Here is a 20,355-nt window from a genome sequence, read left to right on the forward strand (position 1 = left end):
TCACTGGAGAAAGGCTGGATCCAGAACAGAGCTTCACATTCATACTAGCTTTTCCTTGCACGAGTGATAGTTTGGCTCAAAGCTGCCTCATCCACAGGAAGGGGGGCAGAGCTGATTGAAGAAAACAGAAATCCTTGGGGGTGAGCAGGAAGGGGAGAAATAATTAATTTCAGCCTCAGAGTAGACAGGGAGAAAGACGTCCAGTGTATGATATGTGCAGCCGTGACCATGTCCTGTGCGACTGGTAGCACAGACCCACATTTGACTGACAGGAGCTGTGGTTGTTCTTCTCCATGCCTTTTGTTACCTGTGCACACAGTAAATCCAGCTCAGGAGCAAAAATAAAGAAGAGTGCTACTGTATTTCAAAACAGTTTAATAACAGGCAACACCATAGGCAAGATATAGCGGTAAATCTGGAACAAATCCAGCTGTCTGTTGGAGAAGATTCCAAGCCCTTTCAAGGCTGGCACGTGTAACACTTGTCTTACCATTGGTGCAAGACACCCATAAACACTTGTGCCGGAGTAGCTGGGGGGAAATAAATGTCAGAAAGCACTGCAGGCCTCTGTGAGTCTGGGAATGTGAAGCTTGGGGATGAGCTTTGTTGGGCATGGATACAGGTGTGCATATCCAGAACCATGTCACATACCTGTTGTGTGCAAGGCTGGGATGTACGTAACAGAGGGAAGGGGCTGGGGAAGAAAAGCTTTGGGAATGAGGAGCTGAAGTCTTACACAACCACAGCACTGCCTGCAATGTGACCTGAACAAGTGGCTGAACAGTGAGTTATAGATCAGTAAGACCAGCTGAAAGAACAAACAAGCCAAGAAAATGATCCTTCAGCACTCTGGAATATGGGACTTTTATATACCTGGATGCAGGTATATAAAAAAAATACCTACTTGCCAGTGCATAGTACAAGAATACAAAATACGTGAGACTTTCTGGTCCATAGTACGTGATTTTATCACAAATCTCTCTAGACACATCAGCTGTTGTGCAGGACCCCAAGCTCTGCCACTCACACACCCTCCACTTTATCAGATCTATCTATAGGACAAGAAGCATTGCAAACACCAGTGTAGGTGCCCTGATATGGGTAAAAACATTTCGCTGATTCTTCAGAGCCTGCTGCTTTCACTGCCTGTAGAAGTTCTTATCATGCTAAAAATACTGAATGCTTCTGCTGCTTGTATAGAAACACTGCAGGTAAATTAATCAGCAGCAGATGAGCAACAGTTTGATTTCACCAACATGACCCTCACCAAATCGTGGATTTCTTGAGCTGGGAAGCTGTATGGGCTTAGCTATGCCTGATACCCAGCTGCAGAGGATGGATATATATACTCCAATAAAAACCAAGCCCACGTGTTAGATGAGTCCATAATTTTTTCAGGATGCACAGAAACCTTTCAACACATTATGAACCAATATTTCTAGTTTTGCATCAGAACAATGGGGGACTGAGTTTGCCTACAGCAAATGATGATCCCCAGAGATTCCTGTGTGTGCAGAGCCTGTTCTTGCATTGTCCAAACACAGAGGGAAAACAGCCTGATGTGATTCCAGCCCCCTGCCCCTTTCATCCCCAACCTAGAGCTCTTTGTGTATCCAAAGGAAGAACACACAACGTGCACTCAACCAGACAGAGCTGAACTGCCTGCAGCCAAAATACAAAAGATTGGCTATCTGATTTTTTTTTTGGTAGTTTAATCACTCTTTCATGTATAATGGATGCATAGGCAGAGTTTGGGCTTTTGAAAACCTAGAGCAAAGCTTTACTTTATTCCTGTAAATCTCATGGGCTTCAAATTGAAGCATTCTCTTCTGTCAGCAGCACAATGCTTAGCAATGAAATTCCATGGCTCCAACAGGACACTGAGAATTTAATTACACTTGGAAAATAGAGTACTACCAATGGGTTTGCTATTTTGGGGGCACATAAGATTCATAAGCCTTAATATAGTTGTAAACCCACCCAGAGAGGGTGTGGAAAGGAAGGGACCAAACAGATTACCCCAAAATTCTGTTTTCTTCATTTAAGACTGAAGATTCCTGGAGGTCTGAGAGTGGAGGAAGCTAAAGGTTTTGGGGGTGTGTGAGAGAAGGGTCCAAACTATCTGGATGGGAAAGAAATTGGTGGGTATATTCTCCAGCCCTAAGGAATTAATTAGACAATCCTTATCAGTCTGCTCCAGGGAAGAAGCAGTGAAAGGGTGGAGAGTTGGGGTCTTTTGCTTAGTGGAGGTTGGAGAGGTGGGGGGACACCACAGAGCTTACAAGAAGAGATACTGTGAACCCTCCCTAACCAGAGGAAACAAAATAAATTAAGGTAACAAATATTTCTTATAGAAATTTTGGTTCTCTGTCTGACAAAGCTGTTAAAGGCTCGTAATGCCAGATATCAAATTGCCCCAGCTATGTTGCTCCATCTCTGGAAGTGTCCAAGGCGAGGTTGGACGGGGCTCAGAGCAACCTGGGATAGGGGAAGATGTTCCTGCCCATGGCAGGGGATCGAATGGGAGGGGCTTTAAAGTCACTCCCAACCCAAACGATTCCATGATTCTATGATTTTATGTGGTTTCATTTTCCTCCCAGGACATCAGAAGTATTGTCAGCCTTGTTTTACAGAGGGAAAAAGCAGATGACATGCCTGGGGTCAGCTAGGGGCACAGGTGGGAACAAGGCCATGGCCCATCTTTTTTAGGTGACCTAACTGCAAGGTCACAGCTGCTTTCCTAAATGAAAATCAGATTTCCATAGAGATGAGTCTGAGCTGCAGAGCTCAAATCGTGATCAAAGGTTTGGATGCCTGGCATGTAGGGCATTCAGGCCATTACTGCAGTGTGACTCATGGCACTGGAAGAGGCTGGCTGCAGCAGTCAGATCCAGATTTTCCGGTTTTGATGTGGTCAGCACTGAAATGCTGGTTCTGAAAGCCCCTGCTCAGGCTTGGTCAGGTGCCCTTTGTGTTGCCATAACCTCCACACAGCTGATAACAAGCCACATGCTGGTATCAGAACCCCCAGGAGCACCCAGAGCCCCTATTGCTCACGGTGCCTCCCTGCTCCTGTTTGGGGCACTACAATCCAGGAGCAGCACTGTAACTTCAGCTCTGCCGAGCTTTTAGGCCCAGAGAGGAAATTCCACCAGCACAAGCACTCCGAGCTATCCAGAAGAGGGAGTTCACAGCATGCACACACGGACATCAAGGGCTGCTGTGCTGTGTCCTCACTGCCTAGCAAAGGGGCTCTGCGAATATCCTGCCCTGCATGGGACTGCCACCCGCTCAGGGAACTCATCCCCCCACCCCTGCACAGCTCATCCACAAATACTGCTCCTCCTGGACGTGTGTCGGCTTGAGATTTTTCCAGGGGGTTGTATAAGAAGTGTATTTTTGCTCTTTGATAAGCTTGCTTTACATATCAGCTCTCTAGTCAAAATTAATTTAGTACATTTGGTTCCAAGTCCCTTGCTTCCAGATTTGATAAGTAACTTGTAGGCAATGTTGCAGAATGCAAACTCAGAGAAAATTTCTCAGACTTAGTCAAGAGTGAAGTTTAAAAATTCCCTTTCTGTGAGCAACAGAGTTTTTTCAAGTGGAACTTCCACTCGTGTTTATCTGGGTTTGCAGCAACAGCCCAAAACGGTGGCTGGACATTGCTGTAGGTGCCCTTAACAATTAAAAATGCAGTCAAGTACAGGAACAAAGCCACAGGCAACCACCATGTGCAGTGATTAACCAGTCAGACCTACATTATGAAAAGGAAGCAAGAACTGGGCAGCAAGTTTATAAAGAAAACAATTCCGATAATGCTTCCACGTTTTTCTCCTTTCTCCACTGACACATCCTCTTCCTCCCCCAGCACATGCTGTTCAGGTGTTCTCCTGCTGAATTACCTTCTTTTATATTGGCCTAAATCACTGACCTTAGTTTGACTTTTTTCCACTTAGCTTATCTTTGTCCTTCACTCTAGTTAAGAAAAACCCCACAAGACTTCACTCTGAAAGATCTGAAAGGCAATATTAACTCTGTTTAGCTCCCAGTAATACTGTAAACAGCAACAACATGATTCTTTAATGATTATTACCTGATTTTATGTGCCTTCCTTACCTAACCTTTCTCTTTTTCTGGATGTCTCTTACAGATTATCAAAAGCCAGTATTCTGTTGACTTTTGGTATTCATAAAAATGAAGTTCAAGGTCAACTGATAAATATATGTTGCTATTACAGTTTTGAAAACAAATAACTTCCATTGCAATGCAGAGAGAAAGATTTTGAAAAGAAAAATAAAAGGAAAGAAACTTCCTGCCTGTGCTGCATTATTACGCAATTCTAAATGGGTTAAAAATAAATGCACCGCTGTACTTTGAATTATCAGTACAGTAATACACTGCTTTATCTTGCTCAACTTGCACCATCTTGCTGCAGAGAAGTCAAAATAGCAAGTTCAGGTAATAACCTCTGGTTATCTCCGGCAAGGTAAATACCTGAGAAAGTAATTGGCATTAACTTGCAGTTTCTTAACAGTGGTTCAACTCTGTTATCAAGCCCTGAAGAGGTTAAGGTCCAACTGCAGCCCAGATCCGCCTGATCCCTGACTGTGTGAGGAGCAAAGGCAGCCTGAGGAAGGCACAGTCTGGGCAGCAGCACAGCAGGGCACCTCCTGTAATGGTCCTCAGTGCAGGAGGCCAGGCTGGATAGGGTTTGGAGCACCCTGGTTCAGTGGAAGATGTCCCTGCCCATGGCAGGGAGTGGCACTGGAGGGGCTTGAAGTTCTCTCCCATCCCATTTCTCCCATCCCATTCTGTGAGAAGAGACAGTAATGGCTTCCTCTCCCCCATGGCATGAGCCCTGGGAGGGATACTGGCTGCACACGCTGCCACCACTGGGCAAAGGCTCCCTGGTGCCTGCCAGCTGGGAATCTGAAGGTGCTCCGGCTGCCAGGGGCTGCAGGGCAATGGTCACAGCCCAACACAGGTGAGCACCAAGGGATGAGGGACTGAACAGCACACTGGGGTTATTGCACAGCCCAGCCTTGCAGGAACCAGCAACCTGTCCAGGGACACCTGGAGAGCAGGTGTGCTCACGTGCTCGTGTCCTTGCACTTTAGCAGGCCCAAGGCAGGGGCTGTGAGAGCCTCCAAGGCTCCCTTTAGGAACCAGACTGCAGCCATTCTGCTTGCTGGTACAATGGGCATTCTGCCTTCTTTCCATAAAACTCCCAAAGCTTTTCCAGCATAAGGATGACTGGGCACACACAACAACTTGCACTACAAGGCTTGGCAAAGACACCAGCTTTTGTTTAGCAGGGTGCAAAGGACTAATAAACCACTTAATGATTTGTGTTCAAACACTGAGCGGAGTCATCGACAGCAGCCATCGGCGCTGGGGCTCCAGCAGTGGCTCAGCCCTTGGCTGGGCTGGGAGTTCAAAGCCTGGCCGCCAACAAGGGCTGGAAAATATCTAATCCTCCTTTATTTACCTGTTCAGTTAATGGATCAAAGGAAGGAATAGCAGCAAATGACACCAGTGAACAACCAGGATCAATAAGAACAGTCATGGAGAGTGGAAAGTTACGGCAGAGCTTAACCTGAGTGAACAGAGTGCAGTGGATTACCCTCACCTGACTTTGGTTTCTTCCAACCATGAGGGTATGTTGTTCCTTTCATGTCCTGTCCCAAGGATTGGTTGGTTGATTTTCTAGCAGCTGAACCTGTTTCCAAAAAGAAACAGGTTGTTATTTTTATTTTACTTAGTGGTTGAGCTAAGCTGGAAAAAAACACCCCAAACATAAAAACCTATGCCATGGTGGAATCCAGTGCAAGCTTTTCTACAGGAGTAGAAAAATGAGGAGAAAACAAATCCCTATTTATTGATCACATTTCTGGACTGCAGTATAGGAAGAACAAAAACCCACAGAACATCTTGTTGGACAAACCAGCCATTCTTAGCTTAACACAGGAGCGGAAGCTCTCTGTATAATCATTCCAGCCTTCTGAGTTACCCAAAGCATCAACTTCGAGACTTTGTTCCTTCTGCTGAGCCCAAAGGGTGTCTTCATTCACAGGTTACAACAATACTTTCCACAAATACTTATAAAATAGTTCTGTACAACACCCTGCAGTTCTGACCTCCTTTAGTTTCTTTAGTCCTTGAGTTTTTGCAGGGATTTGCATAACCATGCTATAAGCAGGGCTATTCACCTGCCTGATCTGATAAGAAAACTCATTTCCTGCTAGGGTAGGAATTTTATTTATTTTTTAAATACAAATACATGATGCTGGCAAAGTAGCCATCAAAGATCAGGAAGTATCCAGAAGTTCTGAGCCCCTGACTTTAACCAGCAAGAAAACACTAACACTGACAGTCTGTATCTGTTGTTTTCAAAGTTGTGTAATAAGGTTTTCAAGGAGTTGAACATCGTATCTGATGTCCTACAGGTTGTTTGAAAACAAAATTTCAATGTACCTTTTTTCCCTTTATAGTCTCCAAATAAGTACTACACAGAGAGGTTAAACCTTGACAGGGAAAAAAGAAAATCAACAGAAAGTCACATCATTTGCACAGTTGCCATCCCACATGTTTAGAAAGATCACAAATATTGGGTCAAATTAAGACAAGAAGCACTGCACACTCTGGCAGCTTAAATGCAAAACACAAAAATAAAACATTAAGGCAGGCCACAAGAAAGGTTTTGAAAAACAATTTTTAAAGGGCAAAGAAGCAGTTATTGACAGAGACAAAAATGAACTGTGACATGACACAAGGATCATGTTCATCCACAGCCTGGGGGCAGATTCTGAAGGATTTCAGTGATCCATCCAGAGGACCTGCAGTCTGTTAGAAGTCAGTGTAAGGCACAAGCTTCCCGTGGTCACACTGCTCTTGTGGTCCCCCTCCAACATGGATGACTGGATTGGAACAGACAGGTTTGGTGTTATTTTCCAAGGGTTGCTCTCCTCTACCACAGTTTTACAGTACAGCTTTGATATGACAAAGGCATAAATTACTCTGAGTAGCTTGGTGGTCTCTGAAATAAAAAGCAATTTCTTCTTTCACTCATCCTGGCAGTGCTACTTCAATGTTTGATTTTGGAGGCTTTAAGGTGACCACATACCAGAGCCATTCAGAGGGTTCCTGTTTCTCCAGTTACTTTTGAATATGTATGCTTATGGGTTTGTTCCCTTCTTTCAAGAATTAAACTCCTTTAGTACTGACACATGCATTCTTCCTCAGAACATTATTCAGAACTAGTTCTTCAAACTAGTTCTTCATGATTTATGATGTGTAAAGTGACTAAACACCCTTAAAGAACCAGTATACTTCACCTCCAATTTATCCTGGTTGGAGTCTGTTTCCCACAAGTCATAAGAAAGCATAGGGGCTTGTTCTGCCCTTTCTTCCAGCCAGGGTGACTGTAATCACCCAGAGAAACATCCCAAATCAGTTCATACTGTTCCAGTGAAAGTATCCATCTGAATGTCACCAGCACAGCCTTAGACAGTGTCCCACAGGGATAAGGAATTCCTGGAACCAAGGCCTCTCAATAGTTATGTTGCAAATGCAGATGTACCCCCAGGCTGACAGAGGCTCAGTCTGTAAACCAGACTCCTGCACAACAGAGACTGATCCTACTTTAGCAAGGCCTTCCTCTGGTCCCTCGGTTAAAATTCACACCAAAACTGGTTCACAAAGGTCCCTTTGTAATTTTCTTTTCCTTATTAGTAGATCTGAGATACCAAGATGAGATCACTCTCATTTATGCTGTCTAGTTACACTTGAGTTCTCTTGATTTCATACAGATGACCTGCAATTAGTTTTGAGATGGGGGAAAAAGGGTATAAACTTGTTCAACAGAAGTTCAGTTTTGCTCCATCCAGGATATTGAGAGCACTTGGGTCCATTGTCTCTGAGACTGTATGCTTTTATGGAATGGTTTTAACAGCTGTTATAATTACACAGAATTTAAATGCACCATAAATTTGTGTGCCACTATATGTATTTCACCTGCTATGTTGACCAAAATGGATGTGGAAGCAGAAATACTCTTAATACTTGAATACAATTAAAAAGCAAAAACAAACAAACAAACAAACAACCACCACCAAACAACAACAAAAAACAAAACAGAGAGAGACTAATTAAAGTAAATGTACAAACCCTTAGTCCTGTGAGTAATCCTTTCCCCTGCAAATCATTCACTGATGTCAGGTGACACTGCGTATGTGAGGCAGGATTATTTATTTGTCCAAGGGCTTGTGAGATTAGGTCTGAACACTGTTCCAGAAAGAGTCCTCAGAGGTCTCCAACTTTATCTTCATTATTATGCCCTCTGTAAAGCAGCCATTCCTATGAAACTCCCTCTAATAAATTCAATTTATTCTCTGGGCTCTTACCTTTGTGTTGGGTTCTAGTTGTTTTCCTGCAGTCACAGTGACTAGAACAGTGACCTAAGGCTGAATTCAGCATTGTAAGGTAATGCTGTTGCAGGAATAGCTCATCACTATGAAGAGTCAGCATTCATACATTGATAAATAAATATGATAGATTCTGATACATATCCAGTCTTTCACTGAGTTCAAGCAATACCAGTACATCAAAGGAACTGTATCAAGCAGTTCCTTTGAACTGCTTGATACAAGATTCCAGTGTCAAATTATCTCATCATAGATGCAGAAAGTTGGCTGGTCCAAAGCTTTAAAGCTTTTACTATAGAAATTACAAGAAACTCACCTTTTGTCATTTCTTTTCAACTGTGTGACTCCACAGGAAAAAAGATGGTCTAAATTGTAGTACATATCAGTAATGTATCATCATAATAAAGTCACATATCAGATTCATCCTTGTTCTAGTGAATTTTTAGCCTTGCTCCAATCTAACACTGATTTATTGAGTTATATAGTAGTATATTTGGAAGATCACTGCCTCAATCTAAGCTCAATAGTGTCTATGTTTTTTATTATGCATCACGAAAAGGAGACAACAAAAGAGTTTTTTAGTTCAGAAGCCATTTTCTTTGACACTTGTTGAATTGAATTGGCCCTTAAAATTGAGTGTATTAAAATATTCATGTACCAGAATACTAAAAGGGACTGAATTATATTGTTTCTCTTGTGGCACTTTGAATCCCTTCTCTTAAGCAATACAGGGAGCTAGTCATCTCTCTGTGTTCCCTCTGGACCTGGAACACATGGATGAGCATATTTGTACTCTTTGCTGAGTGCTCTGATGCACAAGTTCTCCCAGAAATGGGGCAGTTTTCAGTTCTTCTGCCTCCTGCTGTAGACCCAGCACTCAATTGAGTTCCCCACTGCTGGGTTTAAGATAAAAACAGGAGCTCCTGCTCTGTGAGAGAGCAGAAGTGTGAAGTGTTCCCAGAGCCATCTTGAAAGCATGGAAAGAGGAAGTTCTGCTTGGGTGGATCTTTAGAACACACCTCATGTGGCCTCAAAACAGAGAAGGCAGCAGAAGATGGTCTTTAAGGGCTATTTTGGTTTGGCTTTGATACAGAAGTGTGCTCTGGCATTCCTTACCAATTAACTCATCATCTGCTGTCCGTTATCCCCCAGGGCCACACAAAAACTGTGGATCAAGTTTAGGATAAACACAACCCTGCCCGATTTCCAGAACAGCACCAAGGGCAGGACTGATACCATTTACGGTTGCAAGAGAGAAACTCAGACCAATCTGTCGGAGAAATTTGACACCCAGATTTGCAGCTGGAGGTAATCTTGATTATTTAGGTCATACCTAATGCTGTTTCTAGATTCAGCATGCACACAGAGGTTCAGGAAAATCCTGCTGTTGTGGGAGTATTATACTGAGGAGGAATCAGCCTCCAGAATTTTGTTGTTCACATTTCAAAGTAACAGAATTTGATCCATGATTTTGGCCAATGGCCCATCAATCGTTTTCTCAAGGACTAAAAAAACCAGTTGGTGCTGCACAGTCCTACCCAAGGGCAAAAAGGGATGAGTAACAAGGCATACAACATTTTTTTCTGAGGAATTTGAACATAGAAGGAAATCTGGCACAAATCCTCATCACTACTACAACAAGCTTATAAATGACAAGTTTCCACCATGGCAACACTGGATCATAGCCTCAGCACAAGCAGCAGGAAAACCCTTCTCAATTCAGAGTCCATACCCGTATCAGCTGGATTCCCTGTGCAGTTGCAGGTTTATTTGTTGTCCTTAAACCAGACAGGATCAATAGCTAGTTACCACTGTGTTGTGATGCTCAGATCCTTATTCCAAGGTTTTTTTTTTTTTTCAAAAAGATCCACTTTCTAAGCAATGATTAGACTCTGTAACAGAGTTTCATGTACCCACAGCCTATTTGTGACTGGTGAAACACTGGCCTCAGTAGTGAAACATTGGCCTTAGTAGTAAAACTAAGGTGTAGATGTCCAAGTGAGGAAGATGCCCCTGAAAATGCAGGGCTTCTTAATGGTTCAGAGGGGGAAAAGAAATTCCATCTTGCCCAGAGTGCATCATGAAGGATCATGGCACAACTCATGGGCAGAGGATGGGGAGCAGGCGCAGAAGTCCTGCCCAGCCAGCACTTCTGCCCAGCCCAGTCACTCTGCTGCAGGACGTATTTCTCCTGAGAGCAGCAAAGCACCAGTGCTGCCACTTTCCCCTGATGGCTTCCCCTGAGAAAGAGTATGGAAGTGAGAGCTGCAGTCCTACAGAAGCATCCAGAGGCACCTGCTTGGCAGGAAGTGCTTTTTCCTCTTGGATTCCTGTCACTCCCCTCTTCTCCAAAGGTGGATTTTAGTGATAAGACCACAAGCCATGACTCACATTTACACAAACCACTGTGAACCCTAAAGGGAACACAGCCCTTTGGGAAATTTGATCAATGTCACAGAATAAGCCTGCAAAGAAGCCAAAATTCAGGGGTGTAATTTCCAATCCTAGCGGGATTTGATCTCATTTTTTAGAGAATCATAGCATTATAGAATTGTTAAGGTTGAAAAAGACCTTTAAGATCGCCAAATCCAACCACCAGGCAGTGCCACTCCCATGTCCAACACTACACCTTTTCCCCAGGTGCCACATGCACATGGTTTTTGATCCCCTCCAGGGATAGGCACTCCAACACTGCCCTGGGTAGCCTGTGCTGGGCTTTATGGTGGGGTTTTGGTTTTGTCTTCATTTTTAAAGTACTAAAAGCTGTAATTCTAATCCAAATCACAACACTCTCGATGTGGATGAGAGGAGGAAAATACCACCATGGGTTTAGGGACACTTACATCCATTCTGTAACACTGCTGGAGCAGCTGGCCAAATAATTGAGCTATTGCATTTTAGCATGAGTCATTTGTTTGTTGTCAGTTTTAGCAGATGAATCAGTGACCCTGTGTGTCAAAGTCTCTAATGTTGATTTGTTTTGATATTTTCCTAAAATGTTAAATTGAACCATCTATTCAATTTGCCAGGTAATCTTGCAAATTATTAACACTGCAATCCATAATAAAATAAATCATCAACAGCAGAACAGAAAGGGCTTACCGGGACAAAAACAATCATTTAATAAAGCCGCAGGCTCTAAACATTATTTCTTTCTAATTTGAGTTGCTTGTATTTCTAGTTAGGAAAATGCAATCCCAAATGAAAAGCTCTCCCAGAGAAGATCAGCAGCAGCCCACTCTCTATCCAGCATCTTTAAAGTTTGAGCTTCTCTGGAAACTGCAAACTCCTACTGCAGGAAGAGAAGGACAACAAATCTCCCCCAAATCTGTGCTGTGTATATCCTCACAGCTCTAAGTAACTGATAGACAATGAATCACAATGTTCTTTACCTTCCTTCCTCAATAACAGTGTTTAAATTCAACTAACATCAGTTCAGAGAAACTGTTCATGGACAATTTTTCTGGACCTGTGCTTTAACTGCACTAACAATTGGTCCCCAAAGCCAGCCTGGCTTATCAGCAGAATAATCCTTTGAGAGACTGAAATGCTCTGTTCTAAGAGAAACCATCAGACTCTGAAAATACTTTCCTTCTGGGACCAACACAGTCATTTATATCAATATAACAAAGAAAACATTTACTGTGAGAAAAAGCCTTCACTATATTATGAACATAATAAATCAGGGCTGGTTGCTTGGAATTCTAGTTTCATTTAGGCCAGTAAAATAAATCTGCAAGCATTTGCCTGAGCTCTGTTTGTCCTTCCTCTGAGGACATTAGTGCTGTAAGATCTAAAACTCCCACACATACCTCTATTTCTTTCTATTTACCCTTTAAAAGTAGAAATGGTCTGGTCAGGAATGCCTTGTGCTGCTGTCCCTCACTTTATCAAGCTCCTTAGGGACAGACAAAAATCCTAAAAAAAGTTAAAAAGTTAAGATAAGGCTGTACACAGGATTTAAGTCCATAGTGGTTTTGATACTCACTTCAGATCCAACACATGAAACAGATATTGACTTCCAAGTCTCTTCTACCCTTTTTTAAAAAGTGCAGGCTTTTTAAATGAGATTTTCAGCTGCCTCTGCTCAAAGTAGATGCACAAATGTCTCATTGTGCCATTTCAGGGGCACTGCTGCCAGGCTCAGACTGAATTTTCAGGCTCAGGAATGCAGGAGTGGGCCCCAAAACACTTCCCTTGTGTTCTGTGAGGATTCATTTCCAGTGTGGCCATTTCCATCCTGAGCACTTAGTCTGCAGGAGAAGCCCACTGGAATTGTCAGTGCTTTGACTCAAAGTGAGCTCCCAACAGGGGTCTGCCTGATCCTCACTCCAGCCCCAGCCCAGGGTTCATTACCAGCAACTCTGCAGGCTTAGAGCCACTAAATAGGAAATAGCTGGTACTGAGGATAAAGAGGAGTCTTGGCAACAGGTCCGAGGCTTTTAGGCCATCCTGCCTTACAAACCCTAAGGAAGGACACACCAAGGCTGCTTTTCCATCTGTAGGGCCTCCGGCATCAGTGCCCACTGCCACCGGTTTGAACTCATGTCCAGCTGTGTCTCAGACAGGGGAACAGTGAAGAAAACTTTCCATTAGGTGTTTTTAACATTGATTTACTATCAATGTATTTCCATAACAGCTAAACCTAGCACCATGGTAAAGGCTCTATCTGCCAATTAAGGGATTTCCTCTGTAAGGCTTAGAGTACTTTAGATTTGTACTTATGTAGTAAAAAGGAATATCTTTATATAACTAATTATATTTCTATTTTTGCAACAGTTCACTTCCCCTCACAAAAATGAAAAGCTTTCTGAGTTGCTTTTCTTTAACACAACAGATATTGCTGTATTTCATCAGACTGAAGTCTCATGTATTTTGTCTGCCTGCCTTATTGGACTTGTACATGTAGCTATATAATGTGTCGTACCTTTTAAAAGAGTAAATTTTTAATCCACTGCAGTCTTGGTGACCTCCTTTGGAGCATTCAAAGTACAATTCAGGCTTGGTTTACATATTGATAGCCACTCCAGAACGTGATCAGCGAGCCGTGGAGGTGTTTCCACATGAACTATGCTGCCAGCAGTTGGGCACACTAACAGCCACCCTAAGCACACCCAGTAACAGCTCCCTGTCCTGGTGGAGCCTAGCACAGACCCCTCTGGTGCAGGCAGAGCCAGCTGTGCCTCACATGATTTTCTCTGTATCCAGGCTGACTCTGGTCCCTCTTCCTCCTCAGAGGATTTTCAGGCATGCCTGAACATAGGGCTGTCTCAGCACATGTCACAGCTGAGACAGCCACAGCACACAGAGTATCACCATACAATTTCAGAAAGCCTCAATCCATACAGAGTAACACCACACAACTTCAAAAGGCTACAAGCACCTGCCCTTTTTGTCCTTTAGCCCAACCTTTTATCCCCTCATGTTCACACATTGCACCTGTGTGCCCTCTGTTCCCTTTGGTGGTTGCTGGGTGCAGCTGGGCACTCCATGGCTCATTGCTGTCAGTGCTGCTCACCTGCTTCTCACAGCTGTGCCCACTGGGGATGAGGCTCCAATTACCACAAACTGTGTACCTACACAGGCCTCTTGTCCAAGAGTCTTCTGTAGATTATGTACCTACAGTCAAATTTGGCTCCCAAAAAACAGGGGCTAAAACACCTCCACTGTACAGTAACAGACATGAAAATGCTACTGAGCTCTTCAGGTATCTGGCAGCAGGTAGGATCTTTGATCCCAGTGGAATTACTTTGTTATAGTGGATTTACTGATGTACATGAGATACAGGTGAAAATGTTGGTGGAGAGGCCACTTCACCTCCTGCCATCCCATGAGGTAGGAAACACCAAGGAAGGGCAGTCAGGCTGTAGGACTGAAGGGAAGGAGGACAGGCAGAGCTCATTCCAGGCAGCAGTACCACATAGCACCATTTCCCAGCCTGGAGCAGCAGGAGGTTTCCAAGTTAGTTGGAAATTTCTTTTTGGCAGCCTGAAAGCCAGAACTGAGTGGCCCTAAGGACACCCCACAGCCCTCAGTGGGGAAAGGCTGCCTGGTTTGCCCTTAGGGAGTTTTACCCTGGGAAGAAATGGAGAAGAAGCCACACATACAAAAAGCATATAATAAACCCCATAAAGACACCTACATATTATAGCAAACAGTGCTATTAAATCAAGTGAGTAAGCATAAACAGATCTACAGAAAGACAAGGGGAAATATGAGCACAGTCTCCTCAGAGGCAATCAGAAATTTTCTCTTTCTGAGAAAATAGATTATCCCTGTTGGAATACTTCTGTCTTGAATGCAGACTGAGCAGAAATATGGTTTTCTTCTGTTTATTGGAAGATCTTCCCCAAATCACTAGCCAGTTTATTTTATTTTCTAAAAGTTTATATAAAGCTGCTCTCCAGCTAGGTAGAGAGATGGATGGAAATCTTGCATTTCCATGGTTTTAGGCAGTTTGTTGTTAGCTACTTGTGAAGTGTCCTGAACATCTGATGAATGGGAAAAATTTGGAGTATTAAATAAAATTGGATCTGCTTGAATGCCAGTTGCCCTGTGCTACCTACCACCACTTGTTTTGTATACAATAGATAAATAGTACCAAGAGTTTGGGGGTGTTAGTAAGGGCTTGTTTTTGTGACCCTTCTCTACGGCTCCACAGTGTTCCCTCAGCCTCACACTTCACCTAGACCTTGTGCCAATATTGTTGTTGATGTTTTTAACCACCTGAAATTGATTTGTTTGAATGACGCACATCCCAATGTCAACCTGGCCACAAGATCAGCAAGTTCATAAGAAACTGCTTGGACACAGAAGGTAGGAATCCACAGACAGGAATTTCTGTCTCACTGGCAGGTTGTCAGGGAGAGGTGGCTGTGTCTTGTTGACACAGAGCTGAGCAGACACCCTATTCCAAGGGGGACACGGGGCAGGCAGAAACCTGTTCTCTGGAACATAGTCAGGAGGACACCCAAACACTACCCTTCCTCCTCAAGATTTTTTTTCAGTCTGAATCAGGATTGCACCCAGACGCACTCCCAGGACATATAAACACTCATATTTCCTTTTAAATACGTAGAGCAGAACAGAAAACACGAGTTTTACTGCCTTTTCCCCAAAAGTGTGCACAACCACTGTGCAGTTACAACATTAGTGCAATCTTGGACTCAGCTCCTTCCCATCCAGAATCTTTCTGAACCATTTCTTTATTTCACACAGCTCACTCAATGGGCCCTCTCCAATCCAACCCAGTGTCCCTTCAGGGATATGGGCTGTTTATCTAAGCTTGATAAAACAGGATTTGACCTGCAGCGTGTTGAGGAAATACACCACTGTCTTTAAAAAGAAAAGGTAGAAGGAAATCTGAGGTAATATATCCCTCAGTCAGCCTTTAATCCCTTGGGAACTCATGCACAAACAAATATGAGACAAGAAGGCAGCAAGTTATGTCAAAGCCACACATGTTCTTGGTGCAGCGAGTGGCCCAGGGTCAGGAGGGGAAGCCACAGAGGTTTCTTCCTTTCCCTTGGTGAAGCACATTGCCACAGGACTTTCTGGGAAGGAACTATCACCTGGAGTGTAGCTAGCAAATCACAGATGTGCAACTCGCTGAAAAAATTCCTCTCCAAATGTAGCCATCAGGAGAAGATTTACTGTCAGACCCCAAGAGTGTTGGAAGTGGGATTGTATCATTTAGGGTGAGCCTAAAAGTTACATCTTAATACAGTGACTGCAGAGAACAGAGAAACTTCATTTACAAAATTTGCAAAGCAATTGCAGATGCTCTGGAAGCCAGGATCAAAACTCAAAGTTGTCTTGACAAAATTAAAATTAGGTCAAAAATCAAAGAAACAGGATCCTCAAGAGACTATCTTATCTACCCTCTGACCATAGGATCTGTCAATACAATTGATTCCAGTAGTTTCTCCAACTTACTCTTAAAATCCTCTAGCAGTATTCCATGTGCTCCTTCTGTGTTTGGGGTTTGTTTCCAAGGTGTAAGTACATTTACTGCTTTTCCAAAATCAACCCAAATCTCCCTTCATGTAATTAGGCTTTTTTTTTTTTTTTTGTCTTGTCCACTTCTGGACATAGAAGACATACTGTTTTCTTTCTTTTTGCAGCAGCTCTTTAAGGCCTTCAGATTTATGTCCCACTCTCCTTTCAACTGCTTTTAAAGTGAGAGAATAGGGGCTGTTTTAACCTTGCCCTGAGAACCATATTTCTTAGATCTCTGAGCACCTTCAGTGCTTCCCTCCCAGTGCTCTCCAGTCAGCCCGTGTCTCTCCTGAAATGTAGCATCCAAAGCTGGACCAGTCCTACTATTGCTGACTAGAGCAGAGTTTTTCAAATAATGCTCCTTCTTGCACACCCTCACATGACATTTACCTTCTCGATCCCAGCTGAGCATTACTGATCAGCACTTGATTGATCGGTTCTTAGACTCCCTCTCCCACCCTCAATTCCTTCTCTGCAGAACAGCTGCCTTGGGGCACAGGGTCAAACTAAACCTCTTGTAATCAAACTAGAAGCTGTGGGTTCTAAAGCCAGATATCCATATCTCCATTTTTCCAGGGAAAGGCCAAATGACAGGGAAGAGGGAAGTTATAAACATGGCTGATGGCACAGTTTGGATGTTTTACAGGATTAGCAAATACCCAAATATTGGGTTTTGGATGCCAGTAGGCAGAACAAGTTTTCTCTTTTACACTCATGGATCCATCACTGTGACATGGAGTTGATTTCCCAAAATGCAGACAATGCAAATCCTGCAAGATGCCCCCTCCCAGCACCTTCTTGTGCATGACATTTCCTTCTAGCACCTGCACAAACATGACCGATCCTGATCCTTTTGGAATCAAAGTGACAAGTGACACCCTACTTCCCAAGGAACTCGATTCAATCCCAACATGTCACCTGACTGCAGTCCATGACCTGTCCCCTGGGGTCCTGCAGGGAGACCTTTGTGTAGGCAGTGCCTCCTTTGATCCCTGAGCTCTGGGCTCTGGCAAACCAGCTGCATCACTGGGTCAGCTGAGGTGATCTTAACCTTTAGATCTGTTCCTTTGCTGTTGTTTCCAAGAGCATTGTTTGGGAGGCTCCTTCTTAGGCACTGCACTGCTGGCTGGGGCATTTCCTCCCTTGGCCCAGGCCCTGAGCAAGAAAGGGAATGCACAAGATATTTCTCCCCACTTTGTCTTCCTTTCCTGTACTTGAGTTCCTCTTTTCTTCCCCCCCCCCTCTACTCACCTCTTTCACTTTCTTCCTCTTTCTCTCTTCCTTCCTATACACAGAATAATAGAATGGTTTGGGTTGGAAGGAACATTAAGGATAATCTCATTCCACCCCCTGACATGGGCAGGGACACCTTCCCCTATCCCAGGTTGCTCCAAACTCTGTCCAACCCGGCCTTGGACGTTTCCAGGGATGCATGGGCAGCCACAGCTTCCATGGGAACCTGTGGCCTGCCCATCCTCACAGGGAACAATTCCTTCCCATACACCCTGCTTATTTCCAGCATACATCCCAGCTACAGCTAACAGTCTTAAGCCCAACCTATTAAAGACTCAATTATTCAGATATTCTCCTTTCACCACAGCAAGCCAGCATCCCATTTCCCATTTTCAGTGATGTCAGAAAGTCAATGCTTTAAAAGCCCACAGGCACTCTCAGCAAATACCATAATCCCATTACAGATGGGATTTCTATTTAATTGGAAATAAATAAGCAGGCAAAATAGCCCAACAGCCCTCCCCTACCCCGAAGCCATGCTGTCACCCACCACTATTCCAGTTTAAAATCCATATCCATTACTAAAGACACTTGGGAAGTGTGACCATGCAAGGCTCCAATCCCACATTTATCCATGGCAAGGTGACATGTAGGAACAAAAGCTTTTCCTCATTGCCCTGCTAAGGTCACAGGTAGAGGAGGAAGTGAACCCCTGTCAGCTGGAGGGGTTTTTGTCAGGGAGAGCACTAAAGGCAGTGCCAGTCCTGCTGGAGAAGGGAGGCTGGGATCAGTCACTCCCAGTAATCCCTGCTGAGCTCCGCTGGCTGACATCTGTCACGCTAAGTCACTGATGGCTGAGGAGATGGAAATCGTGCTGAAGCACCCATGGATGGGAACTCTGTCCAGCTGCCAAAGTGGAGAGAAAATATGTGATATAAACCACATAAAGAGCTGCTTCAGCTGGAAGCTTTCCACCAGAAAAGCAGGATTCCAGACATTGCGAAATACACCAAGTTTTGCATCAAATAAGATGTTAGCAAATTTCTATTTAAATATTTATTTGCCCTCAAAGATAATAAAAATTGCCACTTTTTCATTGCCCTCTCTTTTCCCAAAAAGTCTTTGTCCAACCGTCTTTCCAATACTTTCTGTAAAAGTAATGATGTCAAAAGGAAAACATGCAACGGAAAATATGTAAGAGATCTAAACTTCATCCTGCAAACCTCATCCAAAACAAAGAAAAAGTAGAGGGAAGGCAAGGAAAAATGCAAGAATGCAAGAAATATAATATTTTAAAAGTCAGATATATGAATATAAGACACATAAGACAATCCAGTTCACTTTCAAACAGTTGTTTTATCATAAAAAGCTACACAGGAGAGTAAAAGGAGCACTTCACCCAGGCTTCTGCAGATTTTTAAGGGACCCTTAGCCCCAAACTGCAATGCCCAAGAAGGGAGTACATATAATAAATCCTGCCATCTTACTCCATCAGGTACACTAAAGGTTTGAATTTTTTTCTTGGAAGCTTCCAAATCATGCAGCACTGCCATTGCTCAGGTTGGGTTACACAATCTGAAATTAACAGCAGACAACCAGAAGCACTACTGGTTTTATCTTCCTTTTCATTATAAGAAATCAGACAATAAATAGAGCCTATAAAATCCAGCCAGGAGAATTCTGCAGTTCTGTTTCACCTGAAGAAAGTCAGGGGCACTGGCTCACAGAACATCTCATAGAAAACTAAGGGAAAGTTGGGAGATTAATCAGAAAGCATAAATCGAGAAGCAGTTCAATAGCAACCTCCTTGCCAAATCTTTCACTTCTCCTTAAGTCTTTAGGCACTGGATCCTGTTTTCATCTATTTTATGATGCTCTTTTGGAACAGACCTAATTTTTTTAAGGAAAATGAGGACAGAAGGTGATTTTAGTCTAGGAACAGTCATTAAAATTACTAAAAACACTCTAGGAAAGGTTAAAAACAAACCAAAGTTTAAAATCAAACAAAAAATCATGAAATTATCTTAAAGTACAGATCAGCAAGTGCTTGCCAGTGGTGAAATGTTTACAGGAGCTCCACTGAAATGGCAACATTTCTAGCAGCTTTTGTTATTTCTTCTAACTGACCAGGATTTACAAATGTATTAGTTTGAAGTTGTATAAAAATTACATACATATGCATGTATGTGTATAAAAACAAAATAAGTAGGACCCTTAGCAAGACCCTTATTACTGAGATGAGGAATAAACAAAAAGATCCTCTTCCCCCACCTTTTGGTATTGTTTTAGTTAGATCATAAAATACTGTGAACCTGTCAAAAGACAAATATTTCGGGCAGACATTTGAATTGTCTATCAATAATAAGAATGCACTCAAACAACAGAACTGGTATTCTGCATCTAAATTCCCATGAGGACTCAGCCCTTGTTCATGGTAAATACAGGACACCTTCCTCTGTGCTAGAATCAAACTACCTAATGAATGGTTAAGGGGGTCCACATGGTAAATTATTTATCTTACTTCAGAGTAACTTTCCCACCTAGGCTTCACTATGATTATTCTTCTCTGTGTGAGGGGTTTCAGAGGGGTCTGAAAAGATACCTGGAATAAAAAACTGTTTTATTGTTTTGTTTTATTGCTTGAGAATCATTTAGATTTTGCTAGAGCAATTTTTCCCTTGAATACAACAAACTCATTTTC

The 20,355-nt window shown here is 43.1% G+C and overlaps 1 long non-coding RNA gene across 2 annotated transcripts in view; it reads right to left on the bottom strand.

The window, feature by feature from the left end:
* Positions 1 to 5,626: 5,626 nt before the first annotated feature.
* The window catches only part of LOC137479188 (uncharacterized), a 47,231-nt gene continuing 32,502 nt past the window's right edge, over positions 5,627 to 20,355 (bottom strand). For both annotated transcript variants that reach the window (XR_011002028.1, XR_011002029.1), the window contains one exon: positions 5,627 to 5,719. This is a non-coding gene — a long non-coding RNA (uncharacterized lncRNA). The remainder of the gene's footprint in view (positions 5,720 to 20,355) is intronic.

This window comes from Anomalospiza imberbis, chromosome 9, assembly GCF_031753505.1.
Source record: "Anomalospiza imberbis isolate Cuckoo-Finch-1a 21T00152 chromosome 9, ASM3175350v1, whole genome shotgun sequence".
In the NCBI taxonomy this organism is placed as follows: Eukaryota; Metazoa; Chordata; class Aves; order Passeriformes; family Viduidae; genus Anomalospiza; species Anomalospiza imberbis.